Below are 12,221 nucleotides of genomic sequence, written 5' to 3'. Positions count from 1 at the left end.
GAGTCAGTACATACTCTAATGACCTCCCCTCTGAACACTACCACCACTGCTGTCTTTCAAAGTCTTTATTTATTTATTTTTTGCTTTTTGGCAGGTTCTTATATGTTGTCCTTTCTTTACTGATTGTCCCAAGAGCTGGAGCACCTATGAACTACTAGAATGTGCTGTGTGTGTGTGTGTGTGTGTGTGTGTGTGTGTGTGTGCGCGCACCTTGAAGACTGCCTAGAAACTGGCACTTGGTGAGTGGAACAGCCCAACTGAACTTTGCTGCCTGTGAGCTACTGGACCCAATTCAAGGGATTAGTACTGGCATATAAAGCCCCAATAAATTGTCTCGTCCAGGATCAACCATCTTGAGCCTTAGAATCAGCAACAGAGGAGGCCCTGCCTGTCGATGGTTCTGCTGCTGGGTGTTGCTTGACTCATGGCGAGGCCTATTCAGTAGCACTTCCCCACTTCTGAAATACCATCCAGTGCCCCCAGTGTATTTTTATGCTGTGAACCACCCTGAGATCTTTGGATGAAGGGTGGTATACTAAGTAAGTAAGTAAGTAAGTAAGTAAGTAAGTAAGTAAGTAAGTAAATAAATAAATAAAAGCACTTTCCTCATGTCCACATTATTTTGTTTGTTCCTCACAGTCACTACTGGTCTGCTTATCGGTACCGAGGTGATATTTATACAGAAAACAGTATTTGCTTGTTAGTATTTATCGGGGTGGCAAACTTTTGGTTTGGGTATTTTGCTGTAAATATCAGGACTGTGAAATTGCCCTTAAACAAGGCGGCTGCTTTTCTTTCTTCACATAAACTGAGAATGACATTAAATAAGGAGAGCCATTAAATGGATCAAGCCAATGGCAACCAGCTAGTCCAACCTCCTGTTCTCAAAGGGTCCAACCAGATTTGTTTTTTTGCATTTTATAAAATGCATGTTAGCTACTTATCCAAGGCTCAAGGCAGCTTACATAATTAAAAGATAATATCATACTGGGAAGGGGGAGGGGGACAGAAAAACACCACAGCAAAGGAAATGAACTTGCCACACCAAATGCCAGATGGAAGAAATGTACTTTTCGCTGGGGTGGGGTGGGGGTGGTATTTAAACAAAAATGCTTAACTTTAACTAATGCATGAACGGGTGAAACCATAGAGTAAGCTGTCCTGCCAGGCTTAGCTAGGTCACACACCCTCAACTGGGGAGGAAGGGTTACCAAACGCCTTGGTCTCCCACTTTCCACTATTATTGCACCATGTGAACCCTTCCAGTAAAGATGTCTGATCTAGATGTTCCAGGCTTAGACTGTGTGGCTTTAGCAAGCCATCTTTGTGTTTCTATACAAATAATTTAGAAACTCCTACAATTTTCGAAATTAATTTCTGCTGCATGTCTTTTCTTGCTACTGCATGGGACAGCACATGAATCTGACCTTTGAAGAGTTTGTAAGTAAACCTTTTTAACCTGTCAAATATGTGGTCTCATTCTATGCTAAGGGGAAGTGGGCAACTTTGGAAGAAACTTAGAAGAGGATATTTTAAGGGTCTAAAAGCCTTTATTTCCATGTTTTACTTTGCTGCATGTCTTGTGATTTTAAATCTCTGTTGAGTCTCTCTCAACAAGGAGTACTTGCCCCAAACCTGGATCTAGGCATCCAGGGAATTCTCCTTTTATTCTTTAACCAAATTATGAAAAACCAACACTTTGACCCTTGGGGGAGAGTTAATTCACTAAAAATACAAGTTAATTCAAATCAGAGAGATGGGCCTAATATTCTGGGATTTATTTATTTTTAAGGAGCTGTGATAGAGTAAAAATACTGTGTGAGTCTGACTAGTCCTCAGGCTGGCACTAGTTTGTGAGAGGGTTTGAAGCACATACCATAAATTTAGGTTTGCACAATTAAAGTGGATTAAAGTGCTGTGACGCCTGAGTGTAACACATCCACTTAAAAGAAAACAATCTGACTTCTTGCAGCTTGGAAAGTGACAGGGAAATACATGGAAGAATGTGGGTGAACGCCTGATCAATAGGACAACTTATTAACACTCAGCAAGCAGATTGGAACAAATGCCTGTTTTTGTCTTGTAGCCTCCCCACAATCAAATCAGAACGAATGCTCAGTAAAGCCATCTAACCGCCACAGTAAGCTTTGTGAAAGCAAATAAGGATGAATATTCAATAAATAGGATGTCTGGAAGAGCTCTAAATATTTCATGATTGAATAGTTCTAGGTTTTTGTTTGCATTTTGTTTTTGTTATTTATCTTCTCCGCATAAGCAAGAAGGGGAAGATGGATCACTATTTAGGCAGTTGCTCCAGTACAAGCTGGGCACCCTACTTCTTCTAATGCTTAACTTTTAAAATGAAAGGCTACAACATTAAGTACCGTACTTTCACACTAGAGGCAAACCCTGGTGAAATAAACAGGACTTACTTCCAAATAAGCATGATTAGGGTTGTGTAGTTGTTAATTGGCACATTCATTTGCATGCAACAGTGAATGAAAGCTGGAGCAAGCAGCAACAGCAGCATGCAAAAAGTATTATTTTTTATTTTCCTGCAGATGCTGCTTAGCAAAGCCTACTTTGTCTGCAACCCTCCAGCACACTCTGCCTGCTTATGCACACACCCACAGGGGAATCACAAACACCACCTGTAAAAAACCTGAAGGCACCTAGCGCTGGAACAAAAACAGGAGTGCATGCCAATTATTTCCCTGCCAGCTTGGGAACACTGGCCATGGAACACATTTATTTTGCCAGGTTAAAAGAGAACCTGCTGTAGGATTTTACATCAGCTCAGTGAAATAATTAGTAATTGCGGTCTTGTCAAGCCCCAGCCGGGCAGAAAACATTTTGATCCTGAACCTGCTTGATCTGAAGCATCAAACACTGCCCTGCTCTTCCTCCACTTAGCAATTCAGTGAGTGCACCACTCAGAGAAACCTGCTTTGCATCCACCTTCCCTGCTTATCATTAGAATTCCCACTTGTCTTTTTTAATGTATGTTTTAGGTTGGCTTAAAAGGCATCACCTTAAGGAGCCAACAGGGCTTGTAGTACCCAGTTGCAACACCTGCAGGTTCACTAGCCGCTGCTGCACTGAAGAGGCAACATGATGCTTTGCAAAAGAATCAAAATTCTAGGTCATAGCTTTGCATTTAGAAATGCTGGATTATGTAAATTTGCATAATTTTGCAACAAAAGAGGCAACCTAAACCATTTTTTGTAATTTATTCAGTGCATGGGGAGAGGCTGGGTGCCATGAGAAGCAAAGATATGCAGTACTTATGGAGAAATTTCTGGAACACCAATGGGATATCGGCTCCACCCAAGGCATGACAGATAACAGCAACAATTGGGGGGAAAGAAAGGCATAACCTCTTACAAGGACTGGAAAAAAACACCAAGGACAGAATAATTGCCACACACAGGAACAACAAGGATATAGATTCAGGTAGGTGGCCGTGTTGGTCTGCCGCAGTCGAAATAAATAAAAAATTGTCCAATAGCACCTTAGAGACCAACTAAGTTTGTTCTGGGTATAAGCTTTTGTGTGCATGCATACTTCTTCAGATACACTGAAACAGAAGTCACCAGACTGGGTGGGGTGGGAATCCAATGAGACAAGAATCCAATATCTCTATTCAGGCTATGGAGACACCTGGTCTGAATAGAGATACTGTATTGGATTCTTGTCTCATTACATCTGCATACTACCCATTGCTTTTTCCTGTAGGACTAATTGCAGTCGTTAACAGTCGTCAACAGGTTTACCACCCCTATCAGCCAATCATCACCCATTCCCACCACCCTTCTGAGTAATACCCCTCCTCACCCTCTCACTATATATAAGGGTCTGGTGACTTCTGTTTCAGTGTATCTGAAGAAGTATGCAAGCACACAAAAAGTTTATACCCAGAACAAACTTAGTTGGTCTCTAAGGTGCTACTGGACAATTTTTTATTTATTTCAACAAGGATATAGTTTGAGTTCCTCATTAATGTGTCAACACAAATAGAAATTATTCATATTGCAGTTGGTGTATAAGGGATTATTATGATGACTGGAATGTAATGGAAATTAATAAGATTTTGGAACGCAGAAATAAAGCAAATAATCAAACCATCAATTCTAATGTGTGTGGGGCCACTTTATCTAATAAATAATTGGTATTAATAACTATATTATAAATTGGTATTGTTATAATGAGGCTATTACTGGATTGTAATGAAAAACTTTTTTAAAAAAATATTATCCGAGAAGCAAAGATATACTCATTTCCCTGAACACGTGTTCAGTTCTGGGATCTCACCAGCCACTGTTCCTGCTTTTTCAAGCAAAGGGACTAGAAACTTGTTCCAAAGTCCAGCCAGGGCCAGCCCTAAGGCAAGGCTGGGTGGCGCAATGTGCAGAAGGGATCTTCGCACCAGGGTGTCAGATATGCTTAAGGCGGCCCTGAGTCCAGCCAAACTGCATGGGCTTGCGGGGGGAAAGGGTATCAGCTAGGTGGGAACTTTAGGCAAAGCATCTCACAGATCAAGTGCATGACCCTAAAAACAAGTAGCATAGGACCAATTTAAAATGGTATCGCTAATAGCCTCTTCCAAGTACAATTTAAAATTCATTACAACAGCTCCATTCTTTGGCAGCAACCAAGCATGGCAATAGTCCCACCCTCCTTTTTATTACTACTCTTGGGAAATAAAAGGCCACCTTGTTGCTAGTAACTTATTGATCACTTTCTGCTACTGGCAGAACTAAAAATAAAAAGGAAGGTGGGTTGCTTCCTTTAGAATCAAATTTCAGTGGAAAAATATAAAATTAAAGACACTTAGCATAGCAAACCCATAAAGTTCCACCTAAATAAGCAGTACAGAGGAGCAGATGTTTTGAGATTTCCCAGGCAAATGGCACGGTGTTATAGGCCAATCAATACTGTTAATGCTAATTGTAATGTACTGTTGTCAAAATGGCACTTTATCTTAAAGCTAATTCCTGATTTATACAGTTTCCCATAAAAGTAGCCCCCCAAAAGAGACAGCTTGTTCCCTGCTAATGAGAAACTGGCGTCACTAAAACATTGTGCTCTGAATATTTGAAAGCAAAATCTGAAGTTTCTTTGTGGAAGAGGCAGAAATGAGCTTAAAGAACTCACTTGCCAGTTGTTCTTGCTTATGATCATCTTGTTCTATTATACAGGTGGTAAATAATAATAATAATAATAATAATAATAATAATAATAATAATGTGATTTGGCACATTAGAGGTGTTAAGGTATTGTAGCATGTGCTTGCATGGGCCGTGATAGCTTATTTATTTATTAAAAATATTTATACCCACCTTTCACTGAATGAATAATCCCAGGGCAGGGAACGTTAAAACCAGCAAAACATTTTCACAAGTAAAGCAACTTCAAGAGGGCAGGTGAAGACAATGAGGTAAAGCAGCAGGTAAAACAAACCAAGTGGTAACTTAAACAACCTGGGTGATTAGAAGTGTCTTTCAGCTCGTTCCAAAAATATAAGCAGGTTGGTGGAAACTGTTCTGGAAGGGAAGACATGTTGAAGCAGATCAGGAAGTGCGGATGTAAGAAGGCATTGACTTCTGTTCCGCCCTGCATGCAGCGCTGCTTCCATTCTGCTACAGTTTGGCTTCCAAAAAACCCTGTGTTATCCATTTCTCTCTGTCGGCAATGGTGAAACTTTATGTAATTTCAGTTATGTTATCATTGCATCTTTGCACATTGTTGATTTCAATGCAACAGAAACACAATGCAAATGGTAGAGGGAATCGTCAGTTGCATACTGTTATGTATCACTTCTTCTTCGGCCGAGTAAGATTGTCTTCCATGAACATGTTTGGGATGGGTTTTGGGAAGACGCCTGTGCGTGAATTTGTTTTATGTGTGTAGATCAGTGCACGCTGACCAACGCACAGTCTTTGCAGTAGGGCTCTGTTCTGATGGCATGAAGTAGTCATGACAAACCAGTAAATTCCTATCTGCTGCAGCCTTCATCTGCCTTCACAGCCGTTGTAACATATTGCTTGTTATCATCCGCCTGTTCTGCCGTTGAGGACATTCTTGGATCATTCTTTGTCTAGCTCCTTCCCTTTGACCTTACCGCCTTGGGTGACCCTGCTGGGAGTCCGAGATTCCCGACGGCTTTGCTCATAAGGGTCATAGGAACATGCAAGCCCACTCATTACGACAAGGTGGTGATCCAGCGAGTGGGTATTTAAAATGCATACCCCTACATTTCCTCTTGGCTAACTATGCCAGTGGTGAGCAAAGCTAAAAAAAATTAAAAAGCCATTTCGCATATGCACTAATCACATACATATACACATCACATCACAAACTCCCCCCAATCCTCCGCAATTAGGCTTTTTAAAATCTTCACATTTTTCAAGTCCAATTGTGTGTGTGTGAGAGAGAGAGAGGGGGGGGGTCTCTCCCAGTGCACTCATGCTGTAATTTTACTTGAACAAGACAGCCTATTGTGGTTTCTTTAAAACCTAAATCATGTGCAAGGCAATGGGATGAAGGCGGAACACTGGGCCACATCCTGCCTATGGGCTGACAATTCTCCACCCCAAAGACACACCTGTCAGGAATGGCTAATACTACAGAGTGATCTGTACTCACAACAGTTGCAAAAGCAGCACAGATGACCAATTATTCATGAGGGAAATATCTGCCAACTTTCAAAGGATTATATGCATAATATTTCAGTCAGCCCACGAGAAGCCTTTTCAAGTCTTGGCTCTGCTGGTCTCTCTCCTCTCTTCATCCTTACTATTCAACATTGTGTCAAACCATATGGGGACAAAATTTAATATAATTTGGAACACTACCACTTCCTAGTCCAGCTTTGGCTTGGCAATTTTTACGTGCTTCTAATGAATTACTTAACTTAATAGAGTCTGGCATTGCCAGATCATGTACTTATGAGAAAGGACTTGCATTTTTTGTTTCTATCCCAAACACAATGTTAAAAAATTAAATCACAGTTGGGGGGTTTCAGATGCCCACATGATTTACTGACAGATTGGATCACTTTTCTTCAATCTCAAATTCATTCCAGAATGATTGATGCTACCATGCTCTTCAGCAGGTAATTGACATTAGTGAAAGAGGTGCAAAATGTGTCTATGTGGTTTTTAAAGTGACCACTACCATCCCAATTAACATCAGCACCATCCAAACTAGAGCCAAACATAATTTGTTCCAAATAATTGTCTCCCAAATTCTTCCCTGGAAAGTTTGACACCAAATGTACTTCATAAACTTCATCCTACAGTATTTTATTTTAATATGAGATACAGTGGTGCCTCGCTTAACGAACGCCCTGTAAGGCGAAATTTTCGCTTAAAGAAAGGATTTTTCTAGCAGAGGTTGCCTCGCTAGACGAATTCATTTCACGAAAAATTCTTCTAGCGAACCGTGGTTTCCCATAGGAATGCATTGAAATTCAATTAATGTGTTCCTATGGGCAATTTTTTTAAAAAAAAAAATTCAATGCATTCCTATGGGATTTGCTAGACGAATTTTTCGATATAAGAATAGACCCGTGGAACGAATTAAATTTGTCTAGCGAGGCACCACTGTAGTTTGTAATGCCAGGCAATGGCACCATGTAATAATGTTAGATGGCTGGTACACAGTGCTTTCGAAATAGTTAAACTGTGTTTGAATTGAATTTAGTATTGTATAATATTTGATAGGCGACAGTTTGTGAAATTTCATGCCTGATCAAGAGATGCGGACAAATCTAAAGCATTCTAGTTCGGATGTAAAATCTCACATTCAACGTACGTCTTTAGCTTTTCCTGTTCAGAAACTGAATGTCAAGATGGGCACTTTCACCAACTCCCAGTCATTTGTTCATCTATATCAACAAGTTATGCTAAGAGGGGCAAAGCAGATGATTAAACCTGAGTAGGCATGGTAAGATCATCTTGTGGGTGACCACCCTGAATCCTAGGATTATTATTTATTAATTCTTTACAAAAGAGAATTTCACAAGGCAGGGGAAAGAATCATGCTATCTTTCCTGTCCACGTCATGTTCCCCTTTTTAATTCTCACACTGTTTCATGGCCCTATTCTTAGTTACAATCTGGCTGCCCATTGGACAAAAGAACAACCTGCTATATAGAGGAGGCTTCTCTTCAAAGAAAAGAACTGGTCTTTTTGGCTGGTGCATTCTCTCTTTAATTAAAGTGGAACTCCGGGTAATTGTTCTGCAGGTGAGATGTCTGCTCATCTCATGCCAACACCTGGCTGCTTCCTCGGCCATCTTCCTCTCTTTTCAATACTTTTCCCAAAGAAAAATGGCTTTGAAAGCCAAAAGGCATGATCATAATAGGTACATTTTTTAAAAAAGCAAAATTGAAATATTACATTCTCTTTGTCCTGTGGAACTCAGAGACTGCACCAGCAGCCTGCCATTATCAAGGCAATGCACTGAGCAATGGGAAATAATTTTTTCATTGTTCATGTAGGCTCAAATACCGAATGTGAGATAGTTTCTAAAATATGCATGGGCTCCACACACAATCTCTATGTGTCCTAGAGGCAAGAAGAGATGCAGGCAAAATGACACCTATGGCTCTCCATCAAATGCCTTGTTGCCTTCAGACATCAGTTCTCAACTTCCATGCTTTCCCAGGATCAGAAGATGGAAACCAGAAATAGATCTGGGTGTCATCAGCACACTAGGGACATCCACCCTAGCCCAAATCTATGGATGACTTCCTGCAGTAGAGTCACCTGCTGCATCTCATGTCCTGTGGTTTGCCATGTCATGAGATTTGGATCCTTGCAGCACTTGGCCCAGCACAGGCCATGAGATGCAGCAGGTGTCTCACAACATCACTTTATGGGGGTCTGTCTACCACATAGCACTGAATCCCCCTTACAGTGATATGTACACATTCTATCCTGGCTAAACTGGGCTTGAAAAGGACAACTCTTTTTAAAGGGGGTGTAGCCCTTCTAATAGATGGTTACCCATACTTCCTTCCAAGTGCAATATAATATGACTACCTGGTCCCAGCCAGCAGCCGCATTTTGAACCAGCTGACGTTTCTGAGTCATCATCAAAGCCAGCCCCACAAGGCGTGCATTACAGTAGTCTACTCTAGATGTACATTGTGGATGCATGACTTTTACCAGCTGCACTTGGTAGAACTCTGGCCACGCCTGGACCAGGAGACCTTGACCACAACAGTTCAGGTTTAGGTGACTTTCAATATTGGGTTACTGCAATGTACCCTTCAATGGGGCTTCCCTTCTGCTTCCCTTGAAACTACAGCTAGCATAGAATGCTGCAGGACAGTTGCTGAGAGGGGCGAGACCCTGACAGCATAGAACACCTCTGCTCAGTGATCTGCACCTTAATAGCTCGGGAACAGCTTACTTGCAGGTTTGCCTTGCCCCAGATGTGCCTAGCTGATCATTTGAATTTTAATAATAAAACCCCCAGTTGTAAAAAAAATATATTTTAATGTGGCAGCCCTTATGCTTTAGAATTCCCTAAATATTGGCACTAGGAAGTCACCTTTATTGTTCTCTGTTTGGTGCCTGCTTAAAACATTTTTGTTTCGGCAAGCCTATCCAGACCTGTAGATGTTGGTGCGTTTTAATATTTTATTGTTGATTTTAATTATGTTTAATCTTTAAACTGTTTTTAATGATGACTTTAATATTTCTTGTAAACAGCTTGGAGGTTTTATTGCAATCAAGCAGCATATATGTTTTGTAAAATAATAATAATAATAATAATAATAATAATAATAATAATAAGAAGAAGAAGAAGAAGAAGAAGAAGAAGACTAGGTTCATTTTCTCTAGAATCATAGAATCATAGTTGGAAGAGACCACAAGGGCCATCCAGTCCAACCCCCTGCCAAGCAGGAAACACCATCAAAGCATTCTTGACATATGCCTGTCAAGCCTCTGCTTAAAGACCTCCAAAGAAGGAGACTCCACCACACTCCTTGGTAGCAAATTCCACTGCCGAACAGCTCTTACTGTCAGGAAGTTCTTCTTCCTAATGGAATCTTCTTTCTTGTAGTTTGAATCCATTGCTCCGTGTCCGCTTCTCTGGAGCAGCAGGTAGGGTCACAACTTGCATGCCATCCTAAGCTGGCAGGAGACACTCCTGGGCAGTGCCATCACCTGTGCACCCACAGCCAATGCCAAGTCCTGAAGAACCCCCAAACTGTGAACTTGGTTCTTCAGAGGGAGTGCAGTTGCACCCCTTTACTCAAATCAGCTGATTTCCCTACCCATAGCACCCACATTGCATCCTCCTTTAGGCACCCATTCAAGATTTCTGCAGCCCTCCTGACATTAGTAGATGGAAAACAGATGGAGCTGCATTTCGTCAGCATATTGCTGACACTTCAGCCCAAACCTCTGGATGACTTCCTTCAGCAAATTCATGCAGAATAGATATTTAAAAAGAATTTACGAGAAGATGGACTCTGTGGCACCACATCTGCCAAAGGCCATTTTCTTCTACTTGGCAAACACCACTGTTCAGAAAGACTTGGATCCTGTAACTGTTTAATCAACTTTGTAGCAAAAAGAGAAGAAGCTAAGGAATCATCTGCCACCAACACAATGAAAGTAAGAAGGAAATAAAGGTAAAGGGACCCCTGACCATTAGGTCCAGTCGCGGACGACTCTGGGGTTGCGGCGCTCATCTCGTTTTACTGGCCTTGGGAGCCGGCGTATAGTTTCCAGGTCATGTGGCCAGCATGACAAAGCCGCTTATGGCGAACCAGAGCAGCACACGGAAACGCCGTTTACCTTCCCGCTGTAGCGGTTCCTATTTATCTACTTGCATTTTGACGTGCTTTCGAACAGCTAGGTTGGCAGGAGCTGGGACCAAGCAACGGGAGCTCACCCCGCCACAGGGATTCGAACCACCGACCTTCTGATCAGCAAGCCCTAGGCTCAGTGGTTTAACCACAGCGCCACCTGGGTCCCTAAGAAGGAAATGGCAGGCAGTAAATTGAAAAGCCCTCCAAACATGGTATTCTCCAGCTGCAGTTAACTATAATCTATTAGTCTGATGAGTTAAGATAACTTGCTCTCTTTTCATGGCAGAGGCGGCCCAGATGTTGTCAACAGAGCTTGATGTATCAAGAGACAGGGAGCCTGTGGCCCTTCAGAAGTTGTTGGATAACAATTGCTATCAATCAAGAGTTGCAGCCTAGAGTTGAATCCTCGTCATATACGGTATATACCGTATGTGCTTAGGACTACGCTTGGCTCCCCCCCCCATTGTGATAACAACATCTTCGCCCACAGTAGTGGGAAACTGTTGAAAGGGTGGTATCTTCTAAACTCCAGATGCATACTGTGGCTGCCAGCCATCTTCCACTGACCATCTGTCCATGTTAAGAAAAGCCACAGTCAATAACCTCTCCTGCATCCATTTGGATCTAGAAACTTGATTATTAGTACCTGAGTGTCCTGCCAAAATTCTAGTCCATTAAAAACATTCAAAAAGGGTTGCCAAACCAATCAATTCTTCCTCGTATCCAGTGAGCCATCCTTTTATAGCAGAGCTTCTTACATGGGGGCGACTGGCCATCATGGAGTCTGTCCTCTTGACACACTTGTTGGGAGAGGAGCATAAGATTAACGTCTCCTCTGAGTAAACGGGCTTTGGCTGCAATAAAAAATGGGATTGCTGACTGTTCAGATGACCACGGTAGCTGCATATTTAGCAGCAGCTTGAACTGCAGGCATTAGCTCATATTGATCTCTGTCCTGAGAGATAAACTCACCTGCTGATGTTTGTATATTAAGCTGCTGTTAAAGGCACAAGAGCAGGCTAGGCTACTTTTTTTCTAGTAATTTGGCAAGCCTAATAAAGAAGTGGCTGGAATATGTCAGAGGCTGCAAAAGTGGGACCAATCATATACAAGGCTTATTTGCTCTGACCATTCTGCCCCCCCCCAAAAAAACCGTGGTGTGTTTGATTCAGTTCATATGTGACAATTGTTTCATGCATAGAGCGTACAAATGTCAATTTCCAAAGCAAAGTTTGTCAGCTAAGCCTGTAATTTCCATTTAGATTTGTTTCATTTTTCAGAGCATGGAAGCTACAGAGCGGAGAATCTCTTGGCTTGTAAAGTCCCTTTTCAAATAACAGTAACTGCATTCTGAGGGCTGCTTCACACATTACATTTTTCACTACACTGA

This window comes from Zootoca vivipara, chromosome 4 (assembly GCF_963506605.1).
Source record: "Zootoca vivipara chromosome 4, rZooViv1.1, whole genome shotgun sequence".
NCBI lineage: Eukaryota > Metazoa > Chordata > Lepidosauria > Squamata > Lacertidae > Zootoca > Zootoca vivipara.
Note: the sequence above shows the minus strand (reverse complement) of the source record.